This window comes from Diadema setosum, chromosome 13 (assembly GCF_964275005.1).
Source record: "Diadema setosum chromosome 13, eeDiaSeto1, whole genome shotgun sequence".
Taxonomy (NCBI): Eukaryota; Metazoa; Echinodermata; class Echinoidea; order Diadematoida; family Diadematidae; genus Diadema; species Diadema setosum.
Window position 1 is genome coordinate 17,601,588 of NC_092697.1, and position 20,823 is coordinate 17,622,410.

Here is a 20,823-nt window from a genome sequence, read left to right on the forward strand (position 1 = left end):
TGTAAAATGTCAAAATTTTCAAGCTCGCTCGCTCCGCTCGCTCGCATTTAACCGCTATGCCATTCTCCTGATGTTGCTGCCAATGACTGACAGCAGTTTTCGGCCGGTGCGCTCCCCTTTATTTCCAAAGTGAAATAATACAGCCACAAACGGCAGTCTTTGGACTGTAAAATGTCAAAATTTTCAAGCTCGCTCGCTCCGCTCACTCGCATTTAACCGCTATGCCATTCTCCTGATGTTGCTGCCAGTGATTGCCAGCAGTTGCGCCCGGTGCGCCCCCCTCAATTTCCAAAGCGAAAAATAAGCTACGAACGGCAGTTTTGGGACTGTAAAATGTGAAAATTTTTAAGCTCGCTCGCATTCAATCATTATGCCATTCTCCTGATGTTGCTGCCAGTGATTGACAGCAGTTGCGCCCGGTGCGTCCCCCTTAATTTCCAAAGCGAAAAATATAGCTACGAACGGTAGTTTTGGGACTGTAAAATGTAAAAATTTTGAAGCTCGCTCGCTTCGTTCGCTCGCATTTAATCATTATGCCATTCTCCTGATGTTGCTGCCAGTAATTGCCAGCAGTTTTCGCCCGGTGCGCTCCCCTTTATTTCCAAAGTGAAATAATACAGCCACAAACGGCAGTCTTTGGACTGTAAAATGTCAAAATTTTCAAGCTCGCTCGCTCCGCTCGCTCGCATTTAATCGCTATGCCATTCTCCTGATGTTGCTGCCAGTGATTGCCAGCAGTTGCGCCCGGTGCGGCTCCCCTTAATTTTCAAAGCGAAAAAGTATAGCTACAAACGGCAGTTTTTAGACTCTAAAATGTCAGAATTTTCAAGCTCGCTCGCTCCGCTCGCTCGCATTTAATCGCTATGCCATTCTCCTGATGTTGCTGCCAATGATTGACAGCAGTTGCGCCCGGTGCGGTCCCCTTAATTTCCAAAGCGAAAAATATAACTACGAACGGTAGTTTTGGGACTGTAAAATGTCAAAATTTTGAAGCTCGCTCGCTTCGCTCGCTCGCATTTAATCATTATGCCATTCTCCTGATGTTGCTGCCAGTAATTGCCAGCAGTTTTCGCCCGGTGCGCTCCCCTTTATTTCCAAAGTGAAATAATACAGCCACAAACGGCACCTTTGGACTGTAAAATGTCAAAATTTTCAAGCTCGCTCGCTCCGCTCGCTCGCATTTAATCGCTATGCCATTCTTCTGATGTTGCTGCCAGTAATTGCCAGCAGTTTTCGCCCGGTGCGCTCCCCTTTATTTCCAAAGTGAAATAATACAGCACAAACGGCAGTCTTTGGACTGTAAAATGTCAAAATTTTCAAGCTCGCTCGCTCCGCTCGCTCGCATTTAATCGCTATGCCATTCTCCTGATGTTGCTGCCAGTGATTGCCAGCAGTTGCGCCCGGTGCGGCTCCCCTTAATTTTCAAAGCGAAAAAGTATAGCTACAAACGGCAGTTTTTAGACTCTAAAATGTCAGAATTTTCAAGCTCGCTCGCTCCGCTCGCTCGCATTTAATCGCTATGCCATTCTCCTGATGTTGCTGCCAATGATTGACAGCAGTTGCGCCCGGTGCGTCCCCCTTAATTTCCAAAGCGAAAAATATAGCTACGAACGGTAGTTTTGGGACTGTAAAATGTAAAAATTTTGAAGCTCGCTCGCTTCGTTCGCTCGCATTTAATCATTATGCCATTCTCCTGATGTTGCTGCCAGTAATTGCCAGCAGTTTTCGCCCGGTGCGCTCCCCTTTATTTCCAAACTGAAATAATACAGCCACAAACGGCAGTCTTTGGACTGTAAAATGTCAAAATTTTCAAGCTCGCTCGCTCCGCTCGCTCGCATTTAATCGCTATGCCATTCTCCTGATGTTGCTGCCAGTGATTGCCAGCAGTTGCGCCCGGTGCGGCTCCCCTTAATTTTCAAAGCGAAAAAGTATAGCTACAAACGGCAGTTTTTAGACTCTAAAATGTCAGAATTTTCAAGCTCGCTCGCTCCGCTCGCTCGCATTTAATCGCTATGCCATTCTCCTGATGTTGCTGCCAATGATTGACAGCAGTTGCGCCCGGTGCGGTCCCCTTAATTTCCAAAGCGAAAAATATAACTACGAACGGTAGTTTTGGGACTGTAAAATGTCAAAATTTTGAAGCTCGCTCGCTTCGCTCGCTCGCATTTAATCATTATGCCATTCTCCTGATGTTGCTGCCAGTAATTGCCAGCAGTTTTCGCCCGGTGCGCTCCCCTTTATTTCCAAAGTGAAATAATACAGCCACAAACGGCACCTTTGGACTGTAAAATGTCAAAATTTTCAAGCTCGCTCGCTCCGCTCGCTCGCATTTAACCGCTATGCCATTCTCCTGATGTTGCTGCCAGTGATTGCCAGCAGTTGCGCCCGGTGCGCCCCCCTCAATTTCCAAAGCGAAAAATAAGCTACGAACGGCAGTTTTGGGACTGTAAAATGTGAAAATTTTGAAGCTCGCTCGCATTCAATCATTATGCCATTCTCCTGATGTTGCTGCCAGTGATTGACAGCAGTTGCGCCCGGTGCGTCCCCCTTAATTTCCAAAGCGAAAAATATAGCTACGAACGGTAGTTTTGGGACTGTAAAATGTAAAAATTTTGAAGCTCGCTCGCTTCGTTCGCTCGCATTTAATCATTATGCCATTCTCCTGATGTTGCTGCCAGTAATTGCCAGCAGTTTTCGCCCGGTGCGCTCCCCTTTATTTCCAAAGTGAAATAATACAGCCACAAACGGCAGTCTTTGGACTGTAAAATGTCAAAATTTTCAAGCTCGCTCGCTCCGCTCGCTCGCATTTAATCGCTATGCCATTCTCCTGATGTTGCTGCCAGTGATTGCCAGCAGTTGCGCCCGGTGCGGCTCCCCTTAATTTTCAAAGCGAAAAAGTATAGCTACAAACGGCAGTTTTTAGACTCTAAAATGTCAGAATTTTCAAGCTCGCTCGCTCCGCTCGCTCGCATTTAATCGCTATGCCATTCTCCTGATGTTGCTGCCAATGATTGACAGCAGTTGCGCCCGGTGCGGTCCCCTTAATTTCCAAAGCGAAAAATATAACTACGAACGGTAGTTTTGGGACTGTAAAATGTGAAAATTTTGAAGCTCGCTCGCTTCGCTCGCTCGCATTTAATCATTATGCCATTCTCCTGATGTTGCTGCCAGTAATTGCCAGCAGTTTTCGCCCGGTGCGCTCCCCTTTATTTCCAAAGTGAAATAATACAGCCACAAACGGCACCTTTGGACTGTAAAATGTCAAAATTTTCAAGCTCGCTCGCTCCGCTCGCTCGCATTTAATCGCTATGCCATTCTTCTGATGTTGCTGCCAGTGATTGCCAGCAGTTGCGCCCGGTGCGCCCCCCTCAATTTCCAAAGCGAAAAATAAGCTACGAACGGCAGTTTTGGGACTGTAAAATGTGAAAATTTTGAAGCTCGCTCGCATTCAATCATTATGCCATTCTCCTGATGTTGCTGCCAGTGATTTACAGCAGTTGCGCCCGGTGCGTCCCCCTTAATTTCCAAAGCGAAAAATATAGCTACGAACGGTAGTTTTGGGACTGTAAAATGTCAAAATTTTGAAGCTCGCTCGCTTCGTTCGCTCGCATTTAATCATTATGCCATTCTCCTGATGTTGCTGCCAGTAATTGCCAGCAGTTTTCGCCCGGTGCGCTCCCCTTTATTTCCAAACTGAAATAATACAGCCACAAACGGCAGTCTTTGGACTGTAAAATGCCAACATTTTCAAGCTCGCTCGCTCCGCTCGCTCGCATTTAATTGCTATGCCATTCTCCTGATGTTGCTGCCAGTGATTGCCAGCAGTTGCGCCCGGTGCGGCTCCCCTTAATTTTCAAAGCGAAAAAGTATAGCTACAAACGGCAGTTTTTAGACTCTAAAATGTCAGAATTTTCAAGCTCGCTCGCTCCGCTCGCTCGCATTTAATCGCTATGCCATTCTCCTGATGTTGCTGCCAATGATTGACAGCAGTTGCGCCCGGTGCGGTCCCCTTAATTTCCAAAGCGAAAAATATAACTACGAACGGTAGTTTTGGGACTGTAAAATGTCAAAATTTTGAAGCTCGCTCGCTTCGCTCGCTCGCATTTAATCATTATGCCATTCTCCTGATGTTGCTGCCAGTAATTGCCAGCAGTTTTCGCCCGGTGCGCTCCCCTTTATTTCCAAAGTGAAATAATACAGCCACAAACGGCACCTTTGGACTGTAAAATGTCAAAATTTTCAAGCTCGCTCGCTCCGCTCGCTCGCATTTAACCGCTATGCCATTCTCCTGATGTTGCTGCCAGTGATTGCCAGCAGTTGCGCCCGGTGCGCCCCCCTCAATTTCCAAAGCGAAAAATAAGCTACGAACGGCAGTTTTGGGACTGTAAAATGTGAAAATTTTGAAGCTCGCTCGCATTCAATCATTATGCCATTCTCCTGATGTTGCTGCCAGTGATTGACAGCAGTTGCGCCCGGTGCGTCCCCCTTAATTTCCAAAGCGAAAAATATAGCTACGAACGGTAGTTTTGGGACTGTAAAATGTAAAAATTTTGAAGCTCGCTCGCTTCGTTCGCTCGCATTTAATCATTATGCCATTCTCCTGATGTTGCTGCCAGTAATTGCCAGCAGTTTTCGCCCGGTGCGCTCCCCTTTATTTCCAAAGTGAAATAATACAGCCACAAACGGCAGTCTTTGGACTGTAAAATGTCAAAATTTTCAAGCTCGCTCGCTCCGCTCGCTCACATTTAATCGCTATGCCATTCTCCTGATGTTGCTGCCAGTGATTGCCAGCAGTTGCGCCCGGTGCGGCTCCCCTTAATTTTCAAAGCGAAAAAGTATAGCTACAAACGGCAGTTTTTAGACTCTAAAATGTCAGAATTTTCAAGCTCGCTCGCTCCGCTCGCTCGCATTTAATCGCTATGCCATTCTCCTGATGTTGCTGCCAATGATTGACAGCAGTTGCGCCCGGTGCGGTCCCCTTAATTTCCAAAGCGAAAAATATAACTACGAACGGTAGTTTTGGGACTGTAAAATGTCAAAATTTTGAAGCTCGCTCGCTTCGCTCGCTCGCATTTAATCATTATGCCATTCTCCTGATGTTGCTGCCAGTAATTGCCAGCAGTTTTCGCCCGGTGCGCTCCCCTTTATTTCCAAAGTGAAATAATACAGCCACAAACGGCACCTTTGGACTGTAAAATGTCAAAATTTTCAAGCTCGCTCGCTCCGCTCGCTCGCATTTAATCGCTATGCCATTCTTCTGATGTTGCTGCCAGTGATTGCCAGCAGTTGCGCCCGGTGCGCCCCCCTCAATTTCCAAAGCGAAAAATAAGCTACGAACGGCAGTTTTGGGACTGTAAAATGTGAAAATTTTGAAGCTCGCTCGCATTCAATCATTATGCCATTCTCCTGATGTTGCTGCCAGTGATTTACAGCAGTTGCGCCCGGTGCGTCCCCCTTAATTTCCAAAGCGAAAAATATAGCTACGAACGGTAGTTTTGGGACTGTAAAATGTCAAAATTTTGAAGCTCGCTCGCTTCGTTCGCTCGCATTTAATCATTATGCCATTCTCCTGATGTTGCTGCCAGTAATTGCCAGCAGTTTTCGCCCGGTGCGCTCCCCTTTATTTCCAAAGTGAAATAATACAGCCACAAACGGCAGTCTTTGGACTGTAAAATGCCAAAATTTTCAAGCTCGCTCGCTCCGCTCGCTCGCATTTAATCGCTATGCCATTCTCCTGATGTTGCTGCCAGTGATTGCCAGCAGTTGCGCCCGGTGCGGCTCCCCTTAATTTTCAAAGCGAAAAAGTATAGCTACAAACGGCAGTTTTTAGACTCTAAAATGTCTGAATTTTCAAGCTCGCTCGCTCCGCTCGCTCGCATTTAATCGCTATGCCATTCTCCTGATGTTGCTGCCAATGATTGACAGCAGTTGCGCCCGGTGCGGTCCCCCTTAATTTCCAAAGCGAAAAATATAACTACGAACGGTAGTTTTGGGACTGTAAAATGTGAAAATTTTGAAGCTCGCTCGCTTCGCTCGCTCGCATTTAATCATTATGCCATTCTCCTGATGTTGCTGCCAGTAATTGCCAGCAGTTTTCGCCCGGTGCGCTCCCCTTTATTTCCAAAGTGAAATAATACAGCCACAAACGGCAGTCTTTGGACTGTAAAATGTCAAAATTTTCAAGCTCGCTCGCTCCGTTCGCTCGCATTTAATCGCTATGCCATTCTCCTGATGTTGCTGCCAGTGATTGCCAGCAGTTGCGCCCGGTGCGGCTCCCCTTAATTTTCAAAGCGAAAAAGTATAGCTACAAACGGCAGTTTTTAGACTCTAAAATGTCAGAATTTTCAAGCTCGCTCGCTCCGCTCGCTCGCATTTAATCGCTATGCCATTCTCCTGATGTTGCTGCCAGTGACTGACAGCAGTTGCGCCCGGTGCGGTCCCCCTTAATTTCCAAAGCGAAAAATATAACTACGAACTGTAGTTTTGGGACTGTAAAATGTGAACATTTTGAAGCTCGCTCGCTTCGCTCGCTCGCATTTAATCATTATGCCATTCTCCTGATGTTGCTGCCAGTAATTGCCAGCAGTTTTCGCCCGGTGCGCTCCCCTTTATTTCCAAAGTGAAATAATACAGCACAAACGGCAGTCTTTGGACTGTAAAATGTCAAAATTTTCAAGCTCGCTCGCTCCGCTCGCTCGCATTTAACCGCTATGCCATTCTCCTGATGTTGCTGCCAGTGATTGCCAGCAGTTGCGCCCGGTGCGGCTCCCCTTAATTTTCAAAGCGAAAAAGTATAGCTACAAACGGCAGTTTTTAGACTCTAAAATGTCAGAATTTTCAAGCTCGCTCGCTCCGCTCGCTCGCATTTAATCGCTATGCCATTCTCCTGATGTTGCTGCCAGTGATTGACAGCAGTTGCGCCCGGTGCGGTCCCCCTTAATTTCCAAAGCGAAAAAGTATATCGACAAACGGCAGTTTTTATATAGACTGTAGAATGTCAAAATTTTCAAGCTCGCTCGCATTTAATCGCTATCAAATAGCGGCCATTCTCATGATGTTGCTGCCAGTGATTGACAGCAGTTGCACCCGGTGTGCCCCTCTTAATTTCCAAAGCGAAAATATAGCTACAAACGGCAGTTTTTGGACTGTAAAATGTCAAAATTTTTAATGCAAAAAGATTTACCCCCCCCCCCCCCCCGTTTGCTTCGCTCCCTCACATAACCGCTCCTCCTATAGATCAAATCCTGTCTACGCCGGTCATAGGCCCCATTATTTAGTAGGCCTTCACAGTGATGTCGCACAGACGGAGCAAGAGCTGAAATACCACGATTTAGTCTTTCAATAATATATTGTGAATATTTCATTTTCTTATTTTTCTTTTAAGAAGAGAAAATTTTCACCAAAAGTGTGCACCAGATCGCTGAATTTCAGGTCTGAAAATGCAAAATCTTCCTCGTGCGGGAGAGGGATACCCCCCCCCCCCTCCCTACACACCCTCCCCCCCTTCGGTCGCTCCGCTCCCTCTCACAGATATTTAGAAAACAAAAAAAAAATGTCTTCATACTTTTAAGGTCTGATTTTCCGCCGAAAGTCATCTGACAAGCAAAAAAAAAAAAAAAACAAGAACAAAAAGTCTTCATATTTTTGCTGCCACTTTCCTCCCACTTTATATTTCATGCAAAAGAGTGGGACATCCGGTCCCTGTAAAGTGTGTGTGTGGGGGGGGGGGGGGGGTGGGGGGCACCAAGCTTCTTCCCCCCCCCCCCCCCCCTGGTCCGGTTATGGGCTTGTAATCGTGGTGATGGGGACCATCCCCCCCCCCCCCCCACTCCTCAGTACGGATTTACGCCGTTGGAACATAGATTTGCCCTCCCTTCATGTGAAGACAATATCATTAGGAGCTGTAGAGATCTATATGCGCACGAATCATTCATAATAGCAAAAAGGTGCACATTTGTATTATAGACAAGTACAATATTTAACAGCACTATTTCCTGCTTATCTTCTTTTTTTTTTGAAGACTTTGTGACTAAGATAATATCGTGAAGAGCGTTACATAGGAAATAGACAAGTTAAGACTAACGTACATAATTAGATATAAGAACCACTCAGCGGCTGTATCAATCTTTAATATTAAATGGGTTAGTCAAATACCAGTTAGTGATTGGCTAAACACAGTCATGTAATGGAGGCACATTCGTTATGTTCGCCCATGGGCGAACATTTTTGTAATGTTCTCCCATGGGCAAACATTTTTGTAATGTTCTCCTATGGGAAAACATTTTCACGTAACAAATGACAGAAGGCCTGGGACCGCGCGCGCACAGTGAATTTGGCTCTGCGCGAGCGAGCGATCGAGTGTGTTGTGCTGGTGGTTGACGTTGACGTATTTGACGTATTTGCCTAACCCATATAATATAACAGATGATGACTTCTGTCGGGAACATTTACCAAACGTTCCACCCTCAGGGCTTGAAATGCTATTGAGGGAGGCTATAAGTCCCTCGACTTCGTCTCGGGACTTGTAACCTCCCTCAATAGCATTTCGAACCCTTCGGGTGGAACATTCGGTATGTTCCCTCCCCCGCCAGTCATCTATAATGGCTATAAGCCAGTTCGGAGTTCCACTTTGCGCATGAGCAGAAACAAGGTCATTCGGACCAACAGGCATGTTGGTTTTTAAATTTACTGGGATAAGCATCTGTCATGTAATGATTATTCATGTAATCCTTATAAATGCCGCTTGCCAGCACATCCACCTGTCTGCAAAAGTGGTATTTGGCAATATCAATAGAAAGAGATTGTCAATACATCCAATGCAAAATAATGAAATGGATGCTTTCTCAAGTGTGAATTGACAGATCATTCTGCTCATCTGGTCTACACAAGTTTATTCTTTGTTTGAACGGGATTGTTGAATCTCATAAATTGTTACGTAAAGCTTATGCATTATGTCGCTCTGAAAACGAGTGAAGTGCCCCTAACCAACTGAGAAAAAAGAAAGGTCATTCGTACCAATGTGCCCATGAGCTAACTCCGAACTGGCTTATTCATTGACGGCTGCGCCATAGCGATATCTATTGATAAGGTATAATTATGCATTTACATTACACTGTATTAAATGGGTTAGTCAAATACCGGTTAGTGAATGGCTAAACACAGTCACGTGATGGAGGCACATTGGTAATGTTCGCCCATGGGCAGAACAGTCTTGAATTGAATTGAAAATTGAATTGAACATTTTTGTAATGTTCTCCCATGGGAAAACATTTTCACGTAATAAATGACAAACGATACCAAACGATTGAACGATCATATTTTTTCAATCGATAGGATAAATTTGCATATTCCATACAATGTGAAAAAGCAGATGACCGATTATTGTAATGCGTATGAAAGTGTGATAATTTGACTATCCCATATAATATAACAGATGATAACTTTTGTTGTCGGGAACATGTACCAAACGTTTCACCCAAGGGTTTGAAACGCTATTTCGGGAGGCTTTAAGTCCCTCGACTTCGTCTCGGGACTTATAACCTCCCTCAATAGCATTTCAAACCCTTCGGGTGGAACATTCGGTATGTTCCCTCCCCCGCCAGTCATCATCTAAATAATGTACTGTACACGGATCACACTTAGGCATGTTGTCAGGAACGCTTTGGCTATAGGCTTAGCTCTTATTATTCGTTTCCATTATAAGTTCACACAGGCTGGACACATTCAAATTATGAATGTATGATTAAAAAGCCAAGCAAACTTTCTTCATTGTCGTATTTTTCAGCAGTGATTACTTCAAAGAATGCTATGTTTTGAGTACCGTATAAAGCATCAAAAAAAAGAAGAAGAAGAGAGAATCAGCAATAATATAAGCGTGCACCTGACCAACGACACCACACGGTTACATCAACCATTCGCAGCATATACTTTGATATGTGTATGGGCAGGTGAATAATTAATATGACCGAGGGAAGAAAATCAGACGTATCAGCTTAGATATTGCAATAAGCAAAATATCGTCATTTTCCCAGCGCAATCACGCTGTCGCTGTTATTGTTTTTCACTTTCTCTGTCAGCAAGACATATCCACCATCTAAATTTCATGTACTTATCATAAAATTACAATTTTGTAAATTGCTTTCATATCGGTATGTTTGCAACACCAAGATGATATGAGATGGTTAGTCACTCACAAAGTTGCTATTTTTGCCTGCCTGTATATCATGATTTGCAAATACTTCTCATTCTCCCAAATATATAATCTTTGTTATTTTATAAATGTTAAAAATAGAGTAAGCAATTACACGCCGGTGGCGGACCGGGGTCTGGGGTTGGAGGGGCGTTGGAGGGGCGCACATGGTACCCCTCCGGTGCTTTGTCTGCTCCGGGCCTCGGTCTGCCACTGGCACTGTACATCACAACATTTTCACGGTGAAACGAGACGCAGGAGAATTCAACTCTTGAAAAGTCACTGAGTAATGAGAGTCTGTTTAGGTACTTTTTCATCTTACTCCATTCACCTCATTAAGATTCTCACATGTAATAATAATAATAACAATAATAACAACAATAATAATAATAATAATAATAATAATAATAATAATAATAATAATAATAATAAACCGTATTTATATAGCGCATATCACAAAAATAGATTAATGTCTCTATGCACATTGAAGGAAGAAACTAACAGAAAGTAGGACAATCAAATAGAATTAAATAGTAATGCAATGTATACTCCTGTAATGAGTGGAATTTCTTTCTTTGTTTTTCTGGGCTATCCATACTCATATACGCTTGTGCCCTCTTTCTTTGAAATGTTCCTCATATGTCAACGTTAGTTGTAAGCGTTTGATAACTGAAAACATACGCTTAATTTCCCCTTGATTATCGAAAAGACATGTAAGATTATTTCCATGTCATAGGCCTTCATGTTACGATACTGATTTTTGGATTTTGGTTTTGGTCGCGTAAATGTACAAATTTTGGCGTGTATGTGTGTGTTTTTCCTTCTGTAATTTCTTGTAGTTTTACGTATACTATAGCTTAGATAAGAATTTTTTGTTGCTCCATGAACTGCTTCACATGTTTGTTATTGCGTTTCTGTACATGTCCTGAATGCTTTGTACCACTCGCTTCATTTATTCACGAATGCAGTTCTCTTTTGAGCGAACCTCCTGTTACATACAAGAAAACGCCGTGTCAGTTCTTTTTACGACACTGCTCTTTGTAAACATGTCGGCAAGCAGATATTTTTCGACTTAATTTGATTTCATTTCCACATTTCAACGTATGCAGTTTGAGAATTCCAACCTTGCTGTTGTTACTCCAGCTTTTATTCTTATGTATACTTCCTACCTGTTTTTTTTTTTGACATGCAAGTTTCTTGCCTTACGTAAGTCCTCCAACAAATGCTTAACAAGTCTTTGAACTGATACGCATTCTTTTTAATTGACCCAATGCCCAAGTTCATACGTTTTTGTTCCCTGTCCCAGATTTGTTAAGTCTTTTGTTTGGCGATGTCGTAGATTACCGGGTTTACTTGGTGTTGTTCTGCCCATCACACTTTAGTTCGGAAGTATGTGGTTTTGCGATTTTAAATGGTTATTCTTTTTCTTGCTATCATACCCACGTATCCTACTTGTTGACACCTTCCCTTTAACATTTTTTTTCTCACTCTCTTTCGAGTTGTTTTTCTTTATATTCTTGTCTTACGTAAGTCCTTGACCCTGAAGTTAAGTAAGTCTTTGAACAGCTGCACATTGATAGAATAATCGTTGATTGATGTCAACACATCGACATGATATATGTACATTTTTTCTCTTTCTTGCTGTTGTTACTGTAGCATTCATTCTCACACTTCCCACTCGTTTTGATACGCAAGTTTCTTGTCTTACGTAAGTCCTCTGACAAATGCTTAGTAAGTTTTTGAACCGATACACATTCCCTTTAATAGATCCAATGCCCAAGTACAAACGTTTTGCTCCCTGTAACAATTTTTTTTTTCCCCTCCGATTTTGGTTTGTCTTGTTACAAAGTTGGGAATAAGTCAAATTCCCTCAAATCATTATCCTTGTCAAGTCTTTGACGATATAATGGATTACCGGGTTCAATTGGTGTTGTTTTGCCCATACCTAGTTCGGAAGTATGCGGTTCTATACGTCTTACTTGCTTACACCTTCCCTTCAAACATTCTTTTCTCTCTCTCTCTCTTATTCTTGTCTCACGTAAGTCCTTGACCCTGACATTGATAAAAAAATATCGATGATTGATGATGTCGATAAATTGCTCAGATGTACATGCTTTATTACATGTTACACGGTATGCACATTTTCTTAACCCGTATAGAGTTCTCCCGATTTTTTTTTTTTTATTGCTGTTGTTACTCAACAGAGAATACGTCAAAATCCCCCAAATCTCTACCCTTTTGAAGCCCTTGGGTTTATTTGGTGTCATTCTGTACATTCCAAGTCCACTGAGACGAGACTCTCCCCACCGCACTTATTTCTTTTCAAAATACAAGGTGCTCTGACAATATACCTTCACTATTCACCCTCTTGATCAATTATCCCACTTTCTTTTTCTCCTTTTCACAAAGGCCTACCTCATTTCGTGTATCTCGTTATAAATCAGCTGTTGATGTTTTTTTTTAACACTTATTGGCGGGAGCCCTACCTGCAACTGGGATTACGAGAAATTTACCTGTACTGTAGTGTATCGTGTAAGATCAATGTCCATTATGTGTATTTCCAACATTTTTTTTTTCTTCTTTTCTATGTACTTATGTTGTGTTTTATAACGAAGTGTAAGCCTACAGAGTCATTAGCCATGTTCTGTATTATCTTGACTGTTCAATGCTCCTCTTATTTCTTTGTCTTTAACTACCCTATCTGTACCCCTGGTTTTGCTGATAGCCAACTAGCCCGAACATCTTGTTTGCATGCCTGTGAGAGGCACGTACCCTTCATTGTCACACATGGCGCCTGCCTACCATCTCACTTTGCGCAAAATCCGGTGCGGTGTATGTCGCGTCGACTTTCCTGTTATGCCTATGTTGGTTTCTCCCTGTTAGCATCAATGGCGCGGTCAATACTTTGTCAGAAATTTTCTCATTCAAAATGGCTGAAGGGATAAAGTGCCTTTTCATTCCGTATTGGATTATGAGTTTTTTGATCTGTTTAGACCTACTACACCGGAATATGATTTCTTAGATGACGTAGTTTCTAATTCGCATACATCTTTTTATGATAAGTTAGTTGCCGATAATATGAATTTAACAGCTGAAGAAATGCAGTATGATTTTGATGATTTAACCCAAGCCCCATTATGTAGTTATGTTACTATGAATCAATTGAAAGAAATTCGTAAGGGTTTATGTAAAGACACATTTTCGTTGATACATTTGAATATAAGAAGTTTAAGTAAGCATTTTGATGAATTACAGTTATTGTTGGATAACCCAAATAACCCTTTATTTACAGTGATAGGATTAACTGAAACGTGGTTATCTTCATGCCTCAAACAATCTTTCTCGCTTGAAGGATACAATGTTTTTGTGAATAATAGACCTGATCGTTCTGGCGGTGGGGTGGCCTTATATGTTTTACGCAGTTTTGAATGTATTGTTTGTGAAAAGTTGAGCAAAATTAATGATATTGTGGAGTCCCTTTTTGTTGAAATTAATGCTCCTGGTAATGAAAATATCGTGATAGGTATTGTTTATAGACCTCCAAATTCTAATAACAAAGACTTTTGTTCATATCTCACCGAGTTGCTCACAGATCCTTTATTTGCTAACTCGGATTCCTTTATACTCGGTGATTTTGATATTGATTTCTTAAAACATACAACGGACAATACATTTTTATCCTTTTCTCTTTTACCTCTTATTTCCAAACCGACTCGTGTTTCTAGTCATTCGGCTACTTTGACTGATAATATTTTTTGTAATGTTTTAACTCTCCAAGATTCTTCTATAATTTTGTCTGATATGACTGATCATTTTCCTGTTATGACGCATTTTAAGTATAATCATATTAATGTTAATCCACCTCATCGTCAGGAAAGGCGTAGAGTATAACTCAAGAAAATTTGTTTTCTTTTTGTGCTTCTTTAGATAATGCTAATTGGGAATGTGTGTTTGATACAGATGACATTAATTTGTCTTTGAATAATTTTTTTGATGTTTTTAATAATCATTTTGATATATGTACTCCCAAAAGAAAATATAAACGGGGGAATTATAAAACAACACCAAGGCTTCCTTGGATTACAAAGTCCATTTTGCGATCTATTAATAGAAAAAATAAATTGTTTTATTCATTTAAGATGAAAAGAACTGAGCAAGCACGTTTGAAATATACTTTGTATAAGAATACCATCACAAAAATATTACGTATAGAAAAGAAACAATATTATCATAAGCAATTGCAGAGATATAGATACGATATAAAAAGCACGTGGAATGTATTAAAACAAGCTATGAATAGTTCTACCGAAATGTCCGGTATATCGAAAATTCGATTTGATGACAAGGTTATCGATAATTCTCTGGATATTGCGAATATTTTCAATAAATATTTTACAACTATTGGAGAAGATATTGCTCAAGAAATCCCCAATACTAATAAACATTTTACTGATTTTTTGAATCAGCATAATACACATTCTATATTTTTTACTCCTACCACTAGGTATGAGGTTATTGATATTGTTTCTGGCTTGAAAAATAAAAAAAAAGTGCAGGTTATGATGATATAAGCAATATGATTTAAAAGGAGCTATATATTCTATTGTGGATCCTTTGGTGTATATTTTCAATTTGTCAATGTTAAATGGTCAGTTTCCGGAACAAATGAAAATAGCCAAAGTTATTCCTATATTTCAGAATGGAGATAACGTAGATATTAGTAATTACAGACCTATTTCTTTATTATCTTGTCTATCAAAAATCTTAGAGAAAATTATATATAAAAGAACAATGAATTTTTTGAAGACGCATTGTGTTCTAACAAACCCCCAGTTTGGTTTCCGAGAAAAGCATAGCACTTCTCATGCATTTTTGAATTTCATTGATAAAGTAGCACATGCGTTAGATAATCACTCTCATTTGATCGGTATCTTCCTGGACTTCTCCAAGGCCTTCGAAACTATTAATTATAATATACTGCTTTATAAGTTGTCCCACTATGGTATACGTGGGAAGGCCTTGGAGTGGTTCAGGAGTTATCTAACTGATCGTAAACAATATGTTTCAATAAACAATTATAACTCTGATATGAGAGAATTAATTTGTGGCGTACCACAAGGTAGTATATTGGGGCCGTTGTTGTTTATTGTTTATATTAATGATTTTTGTGCTTCCTCCCAAGTGTTATCATTCATACTTTTCGCCGATGACTCAAATGTCTTTTTTTTCACGCGAAGACCCAAATATTCTTGTGCACACAGTAAATTCGGAGTTACAAAATTTACGTGATTGGATACGAGCTAATAAGCTGTCCCTGAATATTAATAAAACCAAGTATATGTTTTTTAGCAACACTTTAGATAATTTGAATATGGATATCTATTTTGATGATACTGTTTTAGAAAGTGTTTCAAACACAAAATTTCTTGGAATTACAGTAGACAATAAACTTTCTTGGAAATTTCATATAGATTATGTTTGTAAAATCATTTCACGCAATATAGGCGTCATTAATAGGTTTGAATTGTTTCTTCCCCAACACTCATTATTCATACTGTATTCGTCTCTGATATTACCTTATTTGAATTACGGAATTTTAGCCTGGGAAAACACGCATCAAACATTATTAGATAGGGTTTTATTGTTACAATAGAAGGCACTTCGAATTATTTGTAATGCCGCTCCTTGCTCTCATACGGCTTCTTTGTTTTTTGAAAATAAGATTTTGAAAATTAAAGATTTGTTCTTATTTTATTTAGGACAATTTATGTATAGTTATAATAACAACTGTCTTCCGCTTATATTTGATTCTATGTTTCCTCGTAACCTGACATATCATAGTTACCCAACAAGACAGTCTAATGAATTTCATTTGCCCCTGCTTAGAACTGTGCTAGCTCAGCAGACCTTTATTTATACAGGTCCAAGATTCTGGAACTCCCTCAGTCCAGACATAAAAAATGCTCCTTCTTTGTATTCGTTTAAAAAAAGATTGAGATTACTCATCCTTCAGTCTTATAATGTAACAGAAGTAAATTAAGTTTGTTTGTTAATTTTTTTAGTAGGCTTTGTAAGCACCAGGATGCTATTGATTTTTCGTAGGCATGTTAGGACGCGTCTTTCGCGGCATTCCACACCACATCCCTTGATTATTTTATCGCATACTTGTATACTTTTACACGTGCCTTCACAGAACAGATTAACATGTTCCGCTATCAGCAATTCCATACAATTGTATATATCACTTTCTCGTCGCTTTCAACGCTCTACACTTCTAATATGGCTAATAGTCTCTGTTGGTTTGATCTTGAATGTATTGATTGATCTAGGCTTTTTGCTGTCTCGTCTCTTTACTTCTATTTCTGTTTCCTCCTTTTCCCCTCTTCCACTTCTTTTTTTTTTCATCTCGCACACTTGTAGTTAAGTCTTTACCTGTTTTTTCTCCTGTGAGGTGCCCACATTGTACAAGCATAGTCTTTTGAGTGGGTACCTCCACTTTTTTTCGCAGAATGTATAAATATGTTTGTATGAAAAATGCCTCATTTTGTAATGACTACTGATAAATGTTATTCTTTTGCTGTCTATGTATCATTCCTTCAAACGCATGTCGAACTTATACTTTGTGTACATTCTGTTGAAAGAAGTGAAAATAAACCTTTGAAATTGAAATTGAAAAAAAAAAAATTACTACTTCACAAAAAACTGTCAGCGTTACTGCTAGTCCCGAGCTGGTCTGAAAGCCCACACGAGAGCCTGCATGACATTTGACCTCAAATCGAAAACAAGACAATCAACTCTTGCAACGAAGGACAGCCATAGATGAGATTTGCATTCTTTATTTCCCTTCTCTTTAAAAGCTATGTGCTAATAATAATTTTCTTTTGTGTTGATGGCATTCGGTTAGAATGGCAATTGATGTACATCATTTTGTGCAACCTGCCAAAATACCAGCGTCATCCGTCAGTCATATCGCTTGTGAGATATTCTCGCTCCTGACCTCAATCGAAATTGTATTTACTTTATCAAATAAGGTTTTGTATTAAATGCTTTCTTTGTTCTCTTCATCATTTGTCTGTTTATTGCCTGATTATTCATATCATGTCATATCAGGTTATATTTGTTGATTATTACTATCAAATAAATGCAGGAATGTACTTGCGAAAAAGAGAAAATAGAAGGGCAACTGCTTTCATACTTTCGATTCCATGACATTTGCTCCTGCGACAATTGCTCCCATGAAAATTCTGCACGCTTAACCGAACATAAATGCTACCCACAAACATAACACTAAGCCTAATCTTCACATCAAATTAAGCCTCTATACGCTTTCACAACCCAAACCCTAACCCTAAATCCTTGGAGAGAACATGGAGCTACAAACGAAAGAATAACACCGGTACAGTTGTCGCAGGAGCAAATGTCGTGTCACCATATGCTATCACATTATACTGACACAGGAGCAAGCTTTACACCAATAATGTATTCAGAATTCACACTTTACTTTACTATAAAGCTTCGTTTACACCAAATCCGGCACGGGTCACGAAACAGAGTTTTTGCTATGGTGCTCCAAAAAGAACCATGTCTGATTCTGTTAGGATATCACTTCCCCGCAAATAATTTTGTTTTAGAATCAATCTTTTATTGTTGATTTTATTGCTCTTGATTTTAAAATAAGAATAACATTTTGGGTGATTTTGTACCGAATTACTGATTCTTTTTTTTAACAGGACCAGATATGGTTCCTTTTGGCATACCATAGCATAAACCGTATCGTGCTTGGTGTAAACGCGCCTTAACACTTGCGCACATACCCACTCTCACGTGATATCAATGATATATCCCAGTGACGTCATCTACACGCACAGCTCAAAACATACACACTCTCGTAAATACGAAAATATCATCCTGCAATCTGTTGCCTTTCCCTTTGGAATCCATATACGACAAAGCTGTGTTGAATGCGTAACTGTATAGTTATAAGAATGTATATTATGATGGGGTCTCATCACAATCAACCAGCTCTGCTTCAGGACGGTCCATCCTTGTTTACGTACGATTGCCGAACTAAACAAAAAAACAAACAAACAAACAAACAAACAAACGCAAAATCACCTCACCCTATACGGTCCAGTGTTAAATTTCATATCCTCATAAATATTTATTTTTCTTTTCACTATGGTGATTGCTCGATTAGAATGAAATGAATGCTAACATAGAAATCACGTGACCTTTTATGTTTATGTGTGGTGTGTGCGAATTAAGAATAACATATCATCTGTTTCATGTCATATAAGCTTCACCTATACTCCATTCTTGAAAAAGGAAAGAAAATCTGCTTTTATCAGTTCTTTATGTTCATAGGTGACGTTGAAGAAGACACCCACTCCATGTCGTTTAAATTCTTAGTCCACTTTTTTTTGAGTCACCTGTGAACAAACATTACAGTTTTATTTAAACACATCCCATACCAGCCACAAGGATCAAGAAACAAATATTCCAAAATTTTATACAATGCATGCCTTTTGTTAGTGTTTATGACACTATTTTTTTTTTCATGGACATTTGTACTTTCCCACCACTAAAGTATTTCTGTGCCACGCTTTCTATGTTCTATTGTACGTTTAAATTTCGCTAACTCGACATTCAACGCAAAATGCACGTTTACTGTAATGGGAGAAAACAGTGGCAAAGGCGAAGTTGCTCATATAGCTTTACCTCGTTGATTTTGCTATGTCATGCTCATACATATTTATAAATCTTGATTTAGGGGCTACGTATGTGTGTGTGTGTGTGTATGTATGTGTGTGTGTGTGAGTGCGCGTGTGTTTATGTGAATTTACACGCGTAAATAAGGGTAACAGCCAGCTATCACACTAGGCAAACATACTTTTGAAAATGAGTTTGTGCATTGTGTATATTGAACTAGATATTATATATATATAAAGAGAGAGAAACGTATGCAGAGTGGGTATACTGTAATCCAAATTTTCCTTTACGAATATGTGAGCATGTGAAGCCAGTAAGCGCTTTATTTGTTTTCTGGTACAATGTCCTTTCCCAACAAAGTTAAACGGACAACGTGTTGGAAAGTAAACCCTCCCCCATACTTTTCCGAGACTTTTATAAGAGAGGTTAATACTCTAGTGCGTGTTTGAACGGAAATGAGTTAGATTCGGGGGCCAAAGAAACGGTGCCCTTCCCCCATTTATCAAAAAAAAAAAAAAGTGAATGGTAGTTATTTATTGAAGTTTAGGCTTGGGATGTGAACGGGTACCCTAGAATTACAGGAGGAGGGACGGGCCGGGTAGGTCAGGAGAGATTTTCTTTTCCTCTCTCTCTCTCTCTCTCTATCTCTCTCTTTCTCTCTTTCTCTCTCTCCCTCTCTCTCTCTCTATTTCTCTCTTTCTCTCTTTCTCTCTCTCTCTCTCTCTCTCTCTCTATTTTCTTTGGTGTGTGTGTGTGTGAGTAAGTTTGTATATAAATACATTTAAAGTTGATGTTATGACTCGGGTTATGTATTGATTTCTTTTTGTATGATTACAAATCATTGTTACATTCATGCAAGATTAACGTTTTTTTTTTTTTTTAAATTATAGAAATCAAATAAAGCATGGGGATATCAGAGCTGGAGCTAGTGGTTGAATCAATAAAGGAGACAATGCCGTCTCCCTTAAAGTGTGCATGGGGGAAGGGCACCGTTTCTTTGGCCCCCGAATCTAACTCATTTCCGTTCAAACACGCACTAGAGTATTAACCTTTCTTATAAAAGTCTCGGAAAAGTATGGGGGAGGATTTACTTTACAACACGTTGTCCGTTTGACTTTGTTGGGAAAGGACATTGTACCAGAAAACAAATAAAGCGCTTACTGGCTTCACATGCTCGCATATTCGCAAAGGAAAATTTGGATTACAGTATACCCACTCTGCATACGTTTCTCTCTCTGTATATATAATATCTAGTTCAATATACACAATGTACAAACTCATTTTCAAAAGTAATACTGTTTGCCTAGTGTGATAGCTGGCTGCACAATGTACAAACTCATTTTCAAAAGTAATACTGTTTGCCTAGTGTGATAGCTGGCTGCTACCCTTGTTTACGCGTGTGGGCGTCAACGTGTGCCTTAGCTGTCTGGGCATACAAGGTTGGGGCTCAACGAAGGGACATATTATACATTACTTCCCTTTTTATCCAAACGACCATGATTCTAGAGAAGATATTCCGAGGGAATTAGGTGTCTTGTAAAAGCGGTATTTGATATCATTTAATACATTAAATAGCGATATACAGTATTTCCATGGAGTGTATGTTTCCGTAGGGAGAATTATGAAGCTGTGTAGTTGAATTTCCCAGTTTCTGAACCTGCTACTTCATTAACGGAAAGCCTACACCTCTTCGACAGCAAACTCCTTGAGTGCCAGAGGAAACAAAGGTAGGTAATCCATACTTTCAAGCTTCAAAAGGTGCGTGTACCGTGGCTTGCCATGCGTGTGATGCGCTGATGAGATGTGCAATATTTCAATCGAAAATTTACCTCAAATATATTCATGTCGATTCAGTAATTTATAGTAGATTATATATATATATATATATATATATATATATATATATATGTATATATATATATATA